A 17652-nucleotide genomic window follows, 5' to 3' on the forward strand; every position below is an offset into this window, starting at 1 on the left:
TAAAGAGAACTTGGCACAAACAACCTCACTTCGGCAGTTTATCTTGACCAATTAGACTGAGACAAGTCTTGTATGTTTTAGTTAGTATAACCAATTATGTTTTATGTTTATGCGCGTGTACAGTGTTGATATAACCAATCATTAAGTGTAACTAGATGCGTGGACAGTGCGTGAATAATGTGTGCAACCAATAGTAAAATAGCTAAACGCATGTACAGATGTAACTAATGTATAAAATGATGTCTGATGCTCTAGTAAAGTGGACTTCACCTGATCACATTGGTCTGTGTGTGCTGTCCTGTGCCTCCGCACATCTGAGTGGAGTTTCCCCTTATCTTTCCTTTGTTGGTCTGTGATTGTTTGAATACACAAGGTTGTCATTTGAAACTGAAGCTGAAACCCTCCAGGTTTTGGGGTTTTTTTACCTTGCTTCCTCAGCAACTGAATAGTGGTTGGATTGAGACTCAGGGCATACTATTTGCTAAGGGATTTCAAGGCTCAGTTCAGGTTTTGGTTCTTTGAATGGTGCAGCCACTGCCCTGTTTACTTTAGGGCTTATCAGACAACCCAGGGCTAAGCTGTCTACACAGCTCCCCGTGAGTCATCTCTGCAGAGAGACAGGGCCTCAAGGCAACCCAAGGCTGGGTCGCTTTTGTAACCCCCCCATGAGTCGCCTGTGTGCACTACATATGGTGAAACTCGTTTGTGAACTATGAGCCCGACAATCCACACAATTAGCTTCCTTACCTTGCCACTGCTCCAGTTCTTTCGCAAGTATGTTGCTAAAAATCATGGGGCTATTCTTGAATCCTTGAGGAAGCACTGTCTAGCATGACTGCATCTTTCATCCTGTCGAGGGACTTTCCCATTCAAAAGCAAACAGTTTCTGACTTTGTTCTTCTACAGGGATGCAGAAGAAAGTATCCTTCAAGTCCAGTACTGTAGAATAAAGACTAGAATCAATAATAGTCGTTATTAGGTACCACTGGATGGACATCCACTACTATTTGGTTGATATCTCTTAGATCTTGTACTAATCTGTATTCCTGTGAATGTGGCTTTTTGACAGGTAGAATTGGAGTGTTATATACCCCAAGGAAGAGCTGAGACCCATCCAGAGCCAGCAGCTCTCTCAGGGAGAGAGGCTGATGCAGAGTGGGCGTTACCAGGGGCAACCGCGGGAGATTTAAACGCCGCATAACCGTCAGCAGCAGTCAGTCGGCAACGAGACTAGCAGCGGCAATGGTAAGTTTGGCGGCTAAGTGCTAGATTGAGGTGGACAAGGAGGTTCCCAGAGCCGGGAACCCCGAGGAAGAGCAGACACACCTGTCCAGAGCCAGCAGCTCTTGTGAGAGAGGCTGATGCAGTGTGGGCATTACCAGGGGCAACCGTGGGAGATTCAAACAGCCCTGAGGAGCGCTGACGGGCAAACAGGGCGTGGTGTGTCAGAAAGGGCGTAGAGGGGCAGTTGGCGCGGCAGTTTGTACAGGAAGGGCACAGTCCCCTTCCCAGCTTGAGAAGGCTACTCAACCGGTAGGCATCGGCCTCAGAAGGAGACTCAGCTATGGTTGCCACTCGGGTGAAAGCTATTGCTAGGAAAAATGTGGCATCCCAGATGGAGCTCCCAAACAAACATGCAGCTGTCCAGGTCTCCGGCTGCAGGGAGTGCCTGAGCCTGTCACTGGTACCGGAGGGCAGCAGGGACAACTCCTGTGCGCGGTGTGACCAGGTGGATGATCTGCTACAGCCTGGTGGCAGAGCTGAAGGAGGAAGTGGAAAGGTTGACGAGTATCAGGGAGTGTGAGAGGGAGATAGATTGGTGGACCCACACCCTACCATCCCTGAGGCAGAGGCAGCAGATGGAGGATCCGCAAGAAGCTGAGGTTCCCCTGCTCTCTTGCCACCAGGCAGGAGGGGACCCAAGAGATGGAGGGGAATGGATACAGGTCCCTGCTTGGGGAGGCAGGCAAATCCTCTCCCGGTCTCCCTCACCTTCCCAGTTGCCCTTACACAACAGGTATGGGGCTCTGGAACTTGAGGACCAGGCCAATGAAGATCAGAATGTAGATGAAGGTCTATCCAGGGGGCTGCCTAGGTTGAGTCAGTCAGCCCCATGCATTTTCACAGCCTCTGAAAAAAGGAAAAGGAGGGTAATTGTCGTAGGCGATTCCCTTCTGAGGGGGACAGAGGACCCAATATGCAGACCTGACCCATCCCACAGGGAAGTCTGCTGCCTCCCTGGGGCCTGGGTAAAAGACATTACTAGGAAGTTCCCTGGTCTGGTGTGGCCCTCTGATTATTACCTGCTATTGGTTGTGCAGGTTGGCAGTGATGAGATTGCAGAGAGAAATCCAAAAGCAATCAAAAGGGACTTCAGGGCACTGGGGCGATTAGTGGAAGGATCGGGAGCACAGGTAGTGTTTTCCTCAATCCCTTCAGTGGCAGGGAAATATACTGAAAGTAACAGAAAAACACACCTGATTAACACGTGGCTCAGAGGCTGGTGCCATTGGTAGAATATTGGATTTTTTTGATCATGGGGAGGTTTACACGGCACTGGGCTTGCTGGCGACAGATGGTATCCAGCTATCTTAAAGGGGGGGAAAGAATCCTCGCTCATGAGTTGGCAGGGCTCACAGAGAGGGCTTTAAACTAGGTTCGAAGGGGGAAGGGGAAGGGGTTAAAACTAGGCTCACCAGAGGTGAGCCTGGGGGCAGCATGCCGATGTTAGGGGTGGATTCAATGTTAGGGGTGGAATCGGTAGCCCAGCTCAAGTGCACCTATGCACGCAGCATGGGCAATAAACAGGAGGAGCTGGAAGCCATCGTGCAGCAGGATAGCTATGACTTAGTCGCCATCACAGAAACATGGTGGGATGACTCCCATGACTGGAGTGCTGCAATGGATGGCTATAAGCTCTTCAGAAGGGATAGGCAAGGAAGGAGAGGTGGTGGGGTGGCTCTCTATGATAGGGAGTGTTTTGATTGTACAGAGCTCCATGATTGTGATGATAAGGTGGAGTGCTTATGGGTGAGGATGAGAGGGAAGGCCAACAAGGCAGATATTGTGCTGGGAGTCTGTTAAAGACCACCCAACCAGGTTGAAGAGGCAGATGAAACATTGTACAAGCGGCTGGCAGTAGTCTCACAATCGTGTGCCTTTGTTCTCGTGGGGGTCTTTAACCTTCCAGACATCTGCTGGAAATACAACACAGCAGAGAGTAAGCAGTCTAGGAGGTTCCTGGAGTGTGTGGAAGATAACTTCCTGACACAGCTGGTGGGTGAGCCTACCAGGGGAGGAGCCTCGCTAGACCTACTGTTTACAAACAGGGAAGGACTGGTGGGAGGTGTGGTGGTCGGAGGCTGTCTTGGGCTTAGCAACCATGAAATGATAGAATCCTCGATTCTTGGTGAGGTAAGGAAGGGACTCAGCAAAACCACCACTATGGACTTCCGGAGGGCTAACCTTGGCCTGTTCAGGACACTGGTTGAGAGAGTCCCTTGGGAGATGGTCCTGAAGGGCAAAGGGGTACAGGAAGGCTGGACATTCTTCAAGAAGGAAGTCTTAAAGGCTCAGGACCAGGCTATTCCCATGTGCCGCAAGACGAACCGCTGAGGAAGACAACCGGCCTGGCTGAACAGGGAGCTTTTGCTGGGACTCAAGAAGAAAAGGAGAGTTTACCATCTTTAGAAGAAAGGGCAGGCAACTCAGGAAGAGTACAGGGATCTTGTTAGGTCATGCAGAGAGGAAATTAGAAAGGCAAAAGCTCAGCTAGAACTCAATCTGGCCACTATTGTAAGGGACAACAAAAAATGTTTTTACAAATATGTTAACAGTATAAAGAATCCCAAGGAGAATATCTATCCTTTATTGGATGCAGAGGGGAACGTAGCAACCAGAGATGAGGAAAAGGCTGAGGTACTTAATGCCTTCTTTGCCTCAGTCTTTAATAGTGAGACCAGTTATCCTCAGGGTACTCAGCCCCCTGAGCTGGAAGACAGGGACAGAGAGCAGAATATACCCCCCCCATAATCCAGAAGGACGTAGTTAATGACCTGCTATGCCGTCTGGACACTCACAAGTCTATGGGACCAGATGGGATCCATCCAAGAGTACTGAAGGAGTTGGCAGAGGAGCTTGCCAAGCCACTCTCCATCATTTATCAGCAGTCCTGGTCAACAGGGGAGGTCCCAGATTACTGGGACGCCCATTTACAAGTAGGGTCGGAGGGAGGATCCAGGGAACTACAGGCCTGTCAGCCTGACCTCGGTACCAGGGAAGATTATGGAACAGTTCGTCTTGAGTGCGCTCACATGGCATGTGCAGGACAACCAGGGGATCAGGCCCAGCCAGCATGGGTTCATGAAAGGCAGGTCCTGCTTGGCCAACCTGATCTCCTTCTATGACCAGGTGACCCGCCTAGTGGATGAAGGGAAGGCTGTGGATGTTGTCTACCTTGACTTCAGCAAGGCCTTTGACACTGTCTCTCACGGCATACTCCTTGAGAAGCTGGCGTCTCATGGCTTAGACAAGTGTACTCTTCGCTGGGTGAAAAACTGGATGGATGGACGAGCCCAGAGGGTTGTGGTGAATGGAGTTAAATCCAGTTGGCAGCTGGTCACAAGTGGTGTTCCCCAGGGCTCGGTATTGGGGCCAGTTCTGTTTAATATCTTTATCAATGATTTGGATGAGGGGTTCGAATGCACCCTCAGCAAGTTTGCAGATGACACCAAGTTGGGAGGGAGGGTTGATATGCTCGAGGGCAGGAAGGCTCTACAGAGGGATCTGGACAGGCTGGATTGATGGGCCGAGGCCAATTGTATGAGGTTCAATAAGGCCAAGTGCCGGGTCCTGCACTTTGGTCACAGCAACCCCGTGCAGCGCTACAGGCTTGGGGAAGAGTGGCTGGAAAGCTGCCCAGCAGAGAAAGACCTGGGGGTGTTGTTCGACAGCTGGCTGAATATGAGCCAGCAGTGTGCCCGGGTGGCCAAGAAGGCCAATAGCATCCTGGCCTGTATCAGAAATAGTGTGGCCAGCAGGAGCAGGGAAGTGATTGTTCCCCTGTACTTGACACTGGTGAGGCCGCACTTCGAGTACTGTGTTCAGTTTTGGGCCCCTCACTACAGGAAAGACATTGAGGTGCTGGAGCGTGTCCAGAGAAGGGCAACAAAGCTGGTGAAGGGCCTGGAACACGAGTCTTATGAGTAGCGGCTGAGGGTCTGGAGAAAAGGGGGCTGAGGGGAGACCTTATCGCTCTCTACAACTACCTGAAAGGAGGTTGTAGCGAGGTGGGGGTTGGTCTCTTCTCCCTAGTAACAAGTGACAGGGTGAGAGGAAACAGCCACAAGTTGCACCAGGGGAGATTTAGATTGGATATTAGGAAAAATTTCTTTACTGAGAGGGTTGTCAGGCATTGGAACAGGCTGCCCAGGGAAGTGGTGGAGTCACCATCCCTGGAGGTGTTCAGAAAACGTGTAGATGAGGCACTTCAGGACATGGTTTAGTGGGCATGGGGGTGTTGGTTTGATGGTTGGACTCGATGATCTTAAAGGTCTTTTCCAACCTAAACAATTCTATGATTGTATATTCTGACTGGCACTCTCGCAACAGTCCGTACTTGAGGAAGTTGGTTATGATAGGTTCCAATCCAACACAGGCTTCCAATTTTATAGGATACTGTTTTTGTCTTACCAGCTTAGCTTGTCTTCAATTCTGTTTTTACTGGTTCAGTAGATTCAGCTCTTCCAGGTCTCTTAGTTGCCCATACGAAGGGAGTTACAGCGTCTTCTATTTCTGCAACAGAGTTGACTTCCTTTTCTTTGTCTTCTGCTGTCCCAAGTAGTTCCTGCAACACATATATCTGCGCTTCCCAGGCATTATTTTGCGGAACACGGACTCTTATTTTGTTTGCATCCAAAGTTATTTGTGCCCGTCATTTATTCAGCAAGTCTCTTCCCATTAGAGGTAACGGGCATTCTGGCATGCATAAAAACTCATGTACAAACATCTTGTTACCAATTTTACACTCAATCGGTTGGAAAAAGGGTCTAACCTCTCCTTTTCCCATTGCACCAACAACAGCCATAGAATATTTACTCAGAGGTCCTTTACAACTATTTAATACCAAATAAGTTGCTCCTGTGTCAACTAAATACTTAACTACATCATTCCCCACTTTAATTTCAACCAGGGGTTTGGCTGGGGACTCTATCTTTTCAACCCCCGGTCCCCGTCAATCGGAGTCTTCATAAAAGACTCCAATTAATTCCTCCGGTATAGGTCTTGCTACAGGAGTTAAAATCTGATTAGACAGTCTTTTTGGGCATTCATTTTTCTAATGCCCTCTTTCTTTGCAAATAGCATACTGGTCCCTATCTAAGGGGGTACTAAATTTCAGATTTCTTCCCATCCCTCGGCTCTGTCCTCATCCTCGTCCTCATCCCCTCCTAAAATCTCGACCTGCAGATGAGGTCTGAGCCTTGACAAAAGCAGCTTTCCTTTTCATTTTCTTTTTTCTCTACCTCCTCTCTATTATTGTATACTTTATATGCAATTTCAATCAGCTGGGATATTGTCATCCCAGACATTCCATTTTTTGTTCTGTACAGAATTAGCTGGTGGTATTGCTTAATCATTAACCTCCCTGTACTTGAATTCATGTTCCAATTAGGCTCCTGAATTGGCATAAACCTGTCAGGGCCGTCTCTAGCATTCTGCTGTTCATTCTCCTCCCTTTTCTATAGCCATTTTTTTTTCTTCTGGTGCTACTAACAACTGGATATCCTCCTCCTCATCTTCCAGTTCTAGGCACCTTTTCCCAATACTACAAGCAGAACAATACCTTGGTGCCTTCTTAATATCCTCCATCATCATCATTACATTTGAATCAGATGTCAACAAATTACATTTTTTCCGTATTTCATGATTGTTCCTTAACGAGAAAAACAAATCAACATACAGCACCTCATCCCATTTATCCAATCTTCTACAAAACAACATTAATTGCAAAATTGTATTATAGTTCAACGATCCCCTTTCTGGCCACTATTCCCCATCATTCAATTTATATTTCAGCCACCACTGAGTACAGTATTCTGTCAGCTTCTTTTTTGTTAGGGGATCCCCTCTAAACTTGCCCCAATGTTTTGGAATACAACCTAATGGGGAACAAGGGAGTTTCTGCTGACTCCTGGGCACCCATATTCCTCCCCAGAAAGAATGTTCTCAACCAAGATTTCATATACTCCAGTCACCGCTGTCAAATGTATATGATTAGCTTTTCCTATGCATGCAAACACCGTAATATCATATACTCCAGTTGTCACTGTCAAATGCATATGATATACCAATTACACCAGTTACACCAATTATACTTCAGACTAGCAACATCTCTTTTAGCAAGTGTTGCACCATTGTGTTGCTTACCTGCTCTGGCTGGGGAGAATACTCTGAGAGTCCCCAATCAAAAGGTCGGTGCGTGCTGGAGTCTGGAGAGCAGCATCTCCCCGCTGGTGGATGGCAAGTCGATCCAGGCAAGGTGTCATGGCAGTCCCATCTGGGTCGCCAAAACTGTTGTCCTAAAAGCGGATTCATTACCCAGTGTGCAATAGACCAATCTCACACACTCAGGAGAGATATTGCTTTATTCTGTGCAGGGTGCTAGGTGGACTTCCCAGAAATCAAGCACACCAGATTCATCAGGTGTGACCCTTTTATACAGTAATAATTGCATCTAATTTATTAAACTACTCCTACCTAGTACATATTCAAACTACCTGATGCATATGCATAGGATTACATAACCATGACACATCAGATGCCTTCTCCGCATGCGCGGGGGTCTTGGGTGGTCTACAATGGTCGTTTGGGGAGGTATCCCCTCCTCACTTTGACCGCTAAGTCGCTCTGTATTGGGTCAGTGGTTCATTTTCCTGCCAAGAGGGTTGCACCATCAGTCAGGAAGAATAGAAAGGATCAGAAGGGGTGCTCCAGGTGAGGCACCATTAAACAGGAAGAATAGAAGAAATCAGAATGATCTTGGCTAACTAACTTAATTTAAAACAGGACTTTCTAATCTACCACAGGATTTTCTGTATCTGACATCAATCAGGTAACAGGCTGGGGCTAGAGGCAGCCTTGGGGCAGCTAGAGCCCCATGCACCAGGCGAAGGGGGGCATTAGGATCTGCTCTCAGTCACCTGCAAGGTGGCCTAAGCTCATGTGACCCAAAGGCTCATGCATCCAAGGACAAGGAATTTGAGAGCTCTACAGCCAGGGCGTTGCAATCAAAGACAAATCTTAGTCAAGCAGGGATAGGCAGGATTTAGCTGTTAGCAGCAGATGGGAAATGTGACCTAATGGTGGCTTGTCGGTCTGGGTGATATTTTAAGTTTGTTATTTTTCTATTTTGAAGTTGCTGAAGAGTACTCATATGATGTAATATTAAGTATCTGCATTACATACCTGAATTATTTGCCTTCTCTATAGACTCTACTGACTATGATAAACCTAAGACCTTAATTCAGCCACCTCCATTTTAGTGCCTGCTCTTCAATGGTATGTGCAGAATTTTCCTGGTATGCACTGTCTGCTATGATAAACAGGAGCAAAGACTCTTGCATCAGGTGACAATAATTTATTACTAATACAGTGTCATAGCTGTAGTTTGCAATTCAGTCAACTATGCTAAACAAATATGAAGATACATGCCTTGGAGAACTGGTAAGTGTTATAGACGCTCGTGACAAATTGGAGGAGCCAATTTGTATTAAATAAAAGATCGAATTTATTAGCAAGCAATAAAAGAGCAAAACAGGGCTGGGCGGCCAGGGAGACAGTGCTCCGCCACAAGCTCGCACCCGAACTGGGGAAGAGCCTCTTTATTTATACAGTCTTTTTAGTCCCTGATACGTGACGGCTGGCTGGTATCTTCAGTATCTTGTGCCATCAGGTGTTAGGTGGTCGTAATTTGCCTTCTGGTGGTTGTTGGGATGAAGGCCGAAGTCTTCCTCAGCTGTTCTTTAGGGGACTCAAGTCCCATTCATGCTCTGTAAACGTCTCTCTACATATGCTAATCATCGGTATGCAATTGTCTACTCAAGGGATATTCATGGTCTTATCTAAGTGAAGAATATCCCTACCTCCAGAGGTTTTAGATAAGCGAAGAATGTCCCTACCCCCACATGCGATTTCATGAACAAAGTTAACCCGTTCATTACAGTAAGCTGCATTCAGGAATAGCAGGATAATTTACAGTGCTGAACAAAACAAATACAAATACAGTGGCTGCACTGCGTGCTCCTTACTTTTGCTTTTAATAAGGTTGGTTTTTTGGCTGTGTTGTCCCACAAGTTGGGTCGTTTACCCAGTGTGTCAAATGCCAATGTACACACAGAGCAGAGGTATTTTATTCCAATTCATGTTTGCGCAAGGATGGGGGCTAGGTGGTAATCCACAAAGCTAGCACACCTCATACCTAAATGGGCAAGCAATTTATACAGTTCAGTTATACATATTTAGTTTCCAAAGTTCTTCCCCAAAACTATGATTGGTAGTCACTTATCTACCACAGTTTCTATTGGGCTAAAGTTTTCCCTGCTTTGAATTAAAGGTACAGTGTTCTTTTATTCTACAGCCCATGCTCAAGGAGAGTGGGGAAGTCTTTTTGGTCTTGAATTGAGTTGGTGGTGGTGATCCCCCCCTGCCACCTTTACCTTTCCTCCAGTTATGGAAGATTTTTGCTGACTTCATGCCTATTAGCAATTATTCAACTTTCCATGCCTCCTGGGGTAGGATGTTCCCTTCTTATCAGTCTTTTAGTTCTTCTTCAGGGGCACAGTTGTTAGCAAGGCATGCATTGTTTATACAAAGGGTATCCTGTTTCACAAGACCTTTGTGGCCTTTTTAAGGTGGCTTAGAGTACATCAGCTGTATGCCTGCTGAAATCTGACACTACCATGTATTAATTGCCTCTTTGTCCTTTGCTAAAATAGCTGTAGGAAAATATTTTTCTGAAATATCAGGTTTTAAGGGAATTTTGAATATAGCTTGATGAGATATGACAGTGAAGGAATCCTTGAATATTTAATTTAGAGTGAAGATAATTAGTCTCTTTTGTGCAATGAGGTATATAAGCTTTTCATTATAAGTTTGCCTCTGACACTGGGTGAAATAAAGTAGTATTTTTTCTGGAAAAACAAAGTTTTCACAAAACCAAGCCAGTTTATAATTTGGGGTTGAATTAAACTAATAGTTTCATCTCTTATGAGTTATATAGTCCCAGCTACTTTTAAATGCTGGACTGGTTAAACACATTTAAAAAAAAAAAAAATATCAAATTTTCAGTGTGGAGCATGATTTTAATGAGTTGAAAACAGCTAAACAAAAGTAATTTAAAATAAATTCAAATAATAAGTTCAAATATTTTGAAGTGTATTCAAATAAATGAAAATGCATTTTATTTTGCATTGCATAAAATGTTATGTATTGACTAGAAATAAAAATTTCAGTCCTCCATTAAAATTATATATCAGTATGTGGTGGGTTGACCCTGGCTGGATGCCAGGTGCCCACCAAAGCCACTCTATCACTCCCCCTCCTCAGCTGGACAGGGGAGAGAAAATATAACAAAGAGCTTGTGGGTCGAGATAAGGACAGGGAGAGATCACTCACCAATTACCGTCACAGGCAAAACAGACTCAGCTTGGGGAAAATTAACTCACTTTATTACCAATCAACCAGAGTAGGGTAATGAGAAATAAAACCAAATCTCAGAACACCTTCCCTCCACCCCTCCCTTCTTCCCGGGCACAACTTCACTCCCGGATTCTCTACCAACCCCCCCCGGCGGCACAGGGGGACGGGGAATGGGGTTTACGGTCAGTTCATCACACGTTATTTCTGCCGCTTCATCCTCCTCAGGGGGAGGACTCATCACACTCTTCCCTGCTCCAGCGTGGGGTCCCTCCCATGGGAGACAGTCCTCCACGAACTTCTCCAACATGGGTCCTTCCCACGGGCTGCAGTTCTTCACAAACTGCTCCAGCATGGGTCCCCCACGGGGTCACAAGTCCTGCCAGAAAACCTGCTCTGTGGGCTCCTCTCTCCACAGATCTGCAGGTCCTGACAGGAGCCTGCTCCAGCGCGGGCTTCCCGTGGGGCCACAGCCTCCTTCGGGCACCCACCTGCTCCGGCGTGGGGTCCTCCACAGGCTGCAGGTGGATATCTGCTCCATCGTGGACCTCCCTGGGCTGCAGGGGGACAGCCTGCCTCACCATGGTCTTCACCACAGGCCGCAGGGGAATCTCTGCTCCGGCGCCTGGAGCATCTCCTCCCCCTCCTTCTTCACTGACCTTGGTATCTGCAGGGTTGTTTCTCTTACATGTTCTCACTCTCCAGCTGCCTTTTTCCGTCTGTCCCAACTTTTTTTCCCTTCTTAAAAATGTTATCACAGAGGCGTTACCACTATCGCTGATTGGCTCGGCCTTGGCCAGCGGCGGGTACGTCTTAGAGCTGACTGGTATTGGCTCTGTCGGACATAGGGGAAGCTTCCAGCAGCTTCTTACAGAAGCCACCCCTGTAACCCCCCTGCTACCAAAACCTTGCCACACAAAGCCAATACACAGTACAAATGGAACCAACTGAAATTTTTTATCACACCAAAAGTATCTGTTATTGAACTGTTTTTTGCTGTTAGGCTAAGTGCTGTCAGTTTTCTTTTATAGAGAAGCCAGTGTGATGTGCGGAAAACAGACTCCACAATCAGTGAGATTGTAAAGTAGGTATGTTCATTCAGCGCTGGGCAGCACGGGGGGGAGTCCCACCAAAGTCGTGCGCGCCTGACTCGGCAGTTCGCTTCAAATTTATACAATCAAGTGTTACATATTCACAATATGCCTATACATAGGCATGACCTATCCCCTGTATTGGCTTTGTGTGGCAAGGTTTTGGTAGCGGGGGGGGGTTACAGGGGTGGCTTCTGTAAAAAGCTGCTGGAAGCTTCCCCTGTGTTCGAGAGAGAGCCAATACCAGCCGGCTCTAAGACGGACCCGCCGCTGGCCAAGGCCGAGCCAATCAGCGATAGTGGTAACGCCTCTGTGATAACATTTTTAAGAAGGAAAAAAAGTTGCTGGGACAGACAGAAACGGCAGCCGGAGAGAGGAGTGAGAACATGTAAGAGAAACAACTCTGCAGACACCAAGGTCAGTGAAGAAGGAGGGGGAGGAGATGCTCCAGGCACCGGAGCAGAGATTCCCCTGCGGCCCATGGTGAAGACCATGGTGAGGCAGGCTGTCCCCCTGCAGCCCATGGAGGTCCACGATGGAGCAGATATCCGCCTGCAGCCTGTGGAGGACCCCACGCTGGAGCAGGTGGGTTCCCGAAGGAGGCTGTGACCCTGTGGGAACCCCGCGCTGGAGCAGGCTCCTGTCAGGACCTGCGGATCTGTGGAGAGAGGAGCCCACGGAGCAGGTTTTCTGGCAGGACTTGTGACCCCGTGGGGGACCCACGCTGGAGCAGTTTGTGAAGAACTGCAGCCCGTGGGAAGGACCCATGTTGGAGAAGTTCGTGGAGGACTGTCTCCTGTGGGAGGGACCCCACGCTGGAGCAGGGGAAGAGTGTGAGGAGTCCTCCCCCTGAGGAGGATGAAGCAGCAGAAAACAACGTGTGATGAACTGATCGTAAACCCCATTCCCCGTCCCCCTGTGCCGCTGGGGGGGTTGGTAGAGAATCCAGGAGTGAAGTTGTGCCCAGGAAGAAGGGAGGGGTGGAGGGAAGGTGTTCTGAGATTTGGTTTTATTTCTCATTACCCTGCTCTGGTTGATTGGTAATAAATTGAGTTAATTTTCCCCAAGCTGAGTCTGTTTTGCCTGTGACGGTAATTGGTGAGTGATCTCTCCCTGTCCTTATCTCGACCCACAAGCTCTTTGTTATATTTTCTCTCCCCTGTCCAGCTGAGGAGGGGGAGTGATAGAGTGGCTTTGGTGGGCACCTGGCATTCAGCCAGGGTCAACCCATCACATCCGCTTCATATCAAAATGAGTTCCGAGAGGTCATTTCCATAGTCTCCTCTCAACTGCGCTTGCGCAGTGCCTCTGTGGTGGTCGTCTGGTGGTCACAGAGATGAAGATAGACGACTCCTCTTCCTCACCGCTAGTAACCTCTTTTCTTGCGCAGGCTCAGTGGTTTCTTGGTATTCACCCAAGCTGCAAGACCAGTCTTGGCTGGCTCTTGGGGCCAGCTCCTGCTTCTTATCAGGAACTGTCTCTGCCTCAGCTAATTTCAACAATGTAAGCGCTAAACATCATCATTCATCCCCCTTTACTATATCTACTGAGATTCTTTTGACTCCCCTTGTCTCAAGTGTTTTTATGATGTTCGTGAAGATATTAAAATGCCTTTAAACAGATACAGTTTTACTAAATGGATATTTACTGATGCCAGGTATTGATTGTGCAAGATAATAATCTGGGATAAGGTTTAAGATAGACATAATGCTACTGCTGATGATAATGTGGTAGACCCTGAGTGGACACACCTCCTTGTCTTTGAAGAGTTTGCAGCATGGATAGGAAAGCAGTTACCCCACATGTGGATGCGACAGGAGACCCCCAGAGCACTGCTGAGTGAGCTCCACAGGATCTGCAGCACTGCAGGGTCGATTTGGTTTTCCTAATTACCTAGTTGAAAAGTTATTCAAAAAAACCTTCTTCACCACACTTGGTGTTGTGTTAGCATGGCAGCCACGGAGAACTGCCAACCATTGCTTTCTCTGCAACAGCCTCTCCAGGCTGTGAGGCTTTGTGCTTCCCTTCCTCCCTCCTCCTGCTCCCCCATATGTCTCACATCTCTTTTGTAAGCCAAATGCTGCTCTTTAAACCTTTCTCAGTTGGTTAGGTTTTCTGAACTTCATATATTTATTGCTCTCTTCTGTGGGGCAACTAATCTCCTGTCCTGCAGTGTGCTTCTCCAGTTAACGTGTTACAGAATTCCTGGTGCCTTTGAGACAATGACATTGTGTTGTTGGTTTACATTCCGTTTGTGATTTACTCCAAACTCCTCTTTCATTATAGGGGCTGTTCCCCCCCAACTGCTGGCTAGTGGTAGAATATGACACTCTGATATTTAATCTTATAATAAAGCAATGAGGGAACTGTCATGAATCATGTGAATTCCCTTGATATAATCACTTATAACCCTGTGATTTAGCTGGTATTACTCTTTCTTTTTTTTCTTTTTTTTTTTAAACATTGCCTAAAATGTGTGTTAGAAGAAGCTTCAGACTGAAAAATGCTTTAGTGAGATACACAAAATCCATCTTTATTTCCAGGTTGGGATGGGCATAACTGGTTTTGCTGTGGATCTGGACAGGTCCCACAGCTGTGTTAGTGTGACATTGGTGCCCTGCTGCTGGCACTGTCCTATGTCAGAGCAAACGCTCAAAAGTCCTGTTTGGTTTGTGGTCAGTAAAGATCCTGGCACTGCTTTTTTTCATGGATTAAGGCAATAACTGGTGGCCAAACTAAGTTTCTGACAGTACAGTTTCCCCTTTGGCCTTAACTGCTATTTATAAAACTTTGCAAATATAACTCCTAAGCTGGCAGGCTAGTTTTCTTCAGCTAGAGGGTAAGCCTTTCTAAGAGCTTTTGCTCTCCCTGAGATTTATTGCAAAATGAAAATGTTCTCTTTGTCTCTGGCATCAACTCAGGTTTGTAAACTTTGTTAACCAAAGAAATATTGAGTTCATATTCCAAAATACTTGGAATCTAGTTGTTGACTTTTGGGTACACAGGGCCATTGCTCTCACTCAGCACAGTTTTGCCCTTAAACTTCTGGATGATCCCTGTACACATTTTCTTGTTTATTCCTTTTTCTGTCAGAGGGCTCTTTCCTGGAATATCGAATGTGAGCACAGTTTCCAAATTGTGCTGAGGGTGATTGTTCTCTTTTGCTGTGAGAGTGCTTGATGGGACGGATTGTGGACATTTTGCATGTTACTGATTTTTTAGCACTGCAGATGGGAATATTTGAATTACCAGAGATGATGAATGGATGGGGTGCGTATCTAGAGAGGGAGATTGGCAGGTAGGACGTGGGTGTGGGGTTCAGCTGGGAGTTTCTGCCTGTAGGGCAAGTGGGAAGGGGTGGTAGCTGGGAGGGGCTGCAGCAGGCAATACTTGCCAGGAGTGATCTCCTGACCTTCACCCACTCTTCTTGGCACAACTTGCTCCCCTGTCTTCCAGCCCATCTCCTTCCCTTGGACATCACAGCTTCTTTTTTCCTTTAAAGTTGACCTTGGCTACACGTGTGCTGAAAGGTGAGCTCCCATTGAACAGCCTGGTTCTTTGTCTTGGTTGGATTCCCAATCCAGGTGCTGGATTATTTTATCTTTTAATTGTTATTTTCTTGGTTTGGGGGTGGGTGGGAAGGACAGAAGGCAGTGACAGATTATAATGACTGGTTTACAGAGACTTTGAAGGTGGAGCTGTTCAGTATTGAGGAATAATGTTTTCTTTGTACAACGTTAATCACTTTGCATTCCATTTTCACTGTAACAGCTCAGATATAATTACTCCACACTATGGACTACTTAGATGAATACTGTATATTCAAGTGAACTTTTTAACCTGCTAAATGAATCATACAGAAAAAGTTAATGCTATTTATATTTAATTAAACATTTGCAAATTGGGCAGGAGGGAAGAGTGTACACAAAAGCAATGTTACCCTTTATGTTCAAGCTAATCAAGGGAAGCCTGGTGTCTTTGAGAGATGATGAGTATGAGCTTCTGCTACAGTCAGTTGATTATAATAAAGGGGTTGCTTTTTAAAAAGGACACTGTCCTCTTGAATATTGTAAAATTCAGTAATGTTAAAGAAATGCCTGATTGGGGGTATAGCCTCCCTCTTCTGATTGGTCCTGCTTATTTCTTGATAATGTTATCTTCAGAGGGTTTGGGGAGGGGGCTGGAAAGAGATGAATGCATACAGTAAGGTTCATTCTGTTTTATCCCCTGTAAGCCTCCGTGTCTATTTAGCACCTTGCTAGAGATTTGATCTTACACATGATGCTATAAAATGCCTGAAAGCATTTCATTTCTGAAGAGGTGCAGTATGCCTTTATCTTGCTTTTAATGAAAGTTTATAGCCTTCCTTGTTGCCTACAGAATTTCGCAACTGTGAATCCTAAAGGCTGAGGCCCCAGAAAAAATAAGAAAGCTCATTTTTTTAAGCACAGTTTTAAGCCAACGTCATGAATGTTGAATGCTTGTGGTAAGCTTGGCAAAGTAATTTCTTAATACAGTCCCATTCACTGTCTTTGGTGTATGAATGCCTCAGCTACTTAAAACAAAGAGAGTAGAAATAGTATCTTTCTCTACATCTTCTTTCTCAACCTGTGAGCAAACTGATTTACAGATACACATTGTATATTAGTTGCTCTCTTTATGTGGACGCTACTTAGGTCCCGATCTTGCAGTGAGATTTCTAAGCATAAGCCACTGCTAAAATCACTGGTGCAGGATGAGAAGGCATTCATCTCTCTGAAAAGGGCTTGTTTCATGTCTGGGTAGTGCTGAGGGAGAGCAACAAGGCATGTTTTAGCATGGAAATATTGGACAGACTGTTTCAAGTGCAGGGAAGGTACAGGAAGTTCTTAGTAGTAAAACTACTGTGTAGGACTGAGTCATACTTGTTTATATATAAAAAAATGAGTTTTCTTGTTAAAATAAGCAGCAGTTGTATTTCCTTGCTGGAATTTTCTCACTTAAATTGTTATTTCAGGAGAAAGACTTTACCCAAAGCTTACCAAAGTACAGAAATTTCAGAGTTAAGCTGCTTTTAAAAGTGAAGAAATCACCTTGCCCTCTGTTCTTCCTATTGTTTCTTTAAGCAACATTTAAACCATCCAACCCTCAAGGTCACTTATCATTGGGAAAGATATGAACACCAAGCTGGAAAACAGTTTTGCCCTTTGCGATTTATAGGCACCTTCAGGGTGGTGATAAATGGTCTCTGTTAAAAAGAGAGACAATTATGTTTGATGGCAGTGGAGATTTTTTGCCTTTTTAATTGTAGTATCTAAGATGTTTTCTGCACTGAAGAGACTGATATATTCATTTGTATGTTTTTTCCATGTCTTAGTGCAAATGCTAACAATGTTCCAGAGCCATCCCCTTTCATGGGGAAGGGGAATGGTGCTGTTTATCTTCTTGTCACCTATGGCTCGTATTATTGCACCCAAATCCTTCATGTCCCGATTACCCAAAATAGAGGTTTGGGTTCTTAATGTGCAGAATGTCAGCATCGGTAGCTAATAGGCTCCCTTTGTGGATTTGAGTTGAATGTAGCTACAGTGATGCAGTGTTTGTGTAACTTGCATGCTTTGTAATGATCAAAATATCACAAGAGCAACCTTTTGAAAAGTACAGCTGACAATAAATGTGTTTCTGATGTTTGTATCTACTGGAAAAGGCATTTGGAGAAGGGAGGGGAAGGAGTGATTGAGAAAGAGAAAAATGACTCAACAGAAATATTTGTCCTCTTTTCTTTCCTGCGTTTGGCTATTTCCATCATAAACTATGGAGTGATCGATGCTTGTCTGAATGGGATGTAAGATGGCTCTCAGAAGGTGAAATATTTTGCAGTTTTTAACCT

At 45.8% G+C, this 17652-nt stretch overlaps 1 protein-coding gene across 3 annotated transcripts in view; it reads left to right on the top strand.

Annotated features, from left to right (window-relative positions):
* LOC121232759 (growth hormone receptor-like) overlaps positions 1-17652 on the top strand; it is a 227951-nt gene that overhangs the window by 47737 nt on the left and 162562 nt on the right. The window contains exon 2 of one of the 3 annotated variants that reach the window (XM_041121168.1): positions 1070-1245. The exons of the other annotated variants lie outside the window; for them this stretch is intronic. The gene's annotated coding sequence lies outside the window, so the exon portion shown is untranslated. The remainder of the gene's footprint in view (positions 1-1069; positions 1246-17652) is intronic. 3 annotated transcript variants of the gene reach the window in all.

This window comes from Aquila chrysaetos, chromosome W (genome assembly GCF_900496995.4).
Source record: "Aquila chrysaetos chrysaetos chromosome W, bAquChr1.4, whole genome shotgun sequence".
Taxonomy (NCBI): domain Eukaryota; kingdom Metazoa; phylum Chordata; class Aves; order Accipitriformes; family Accipitridae; genus Aquila; species Aquila chrysaetos.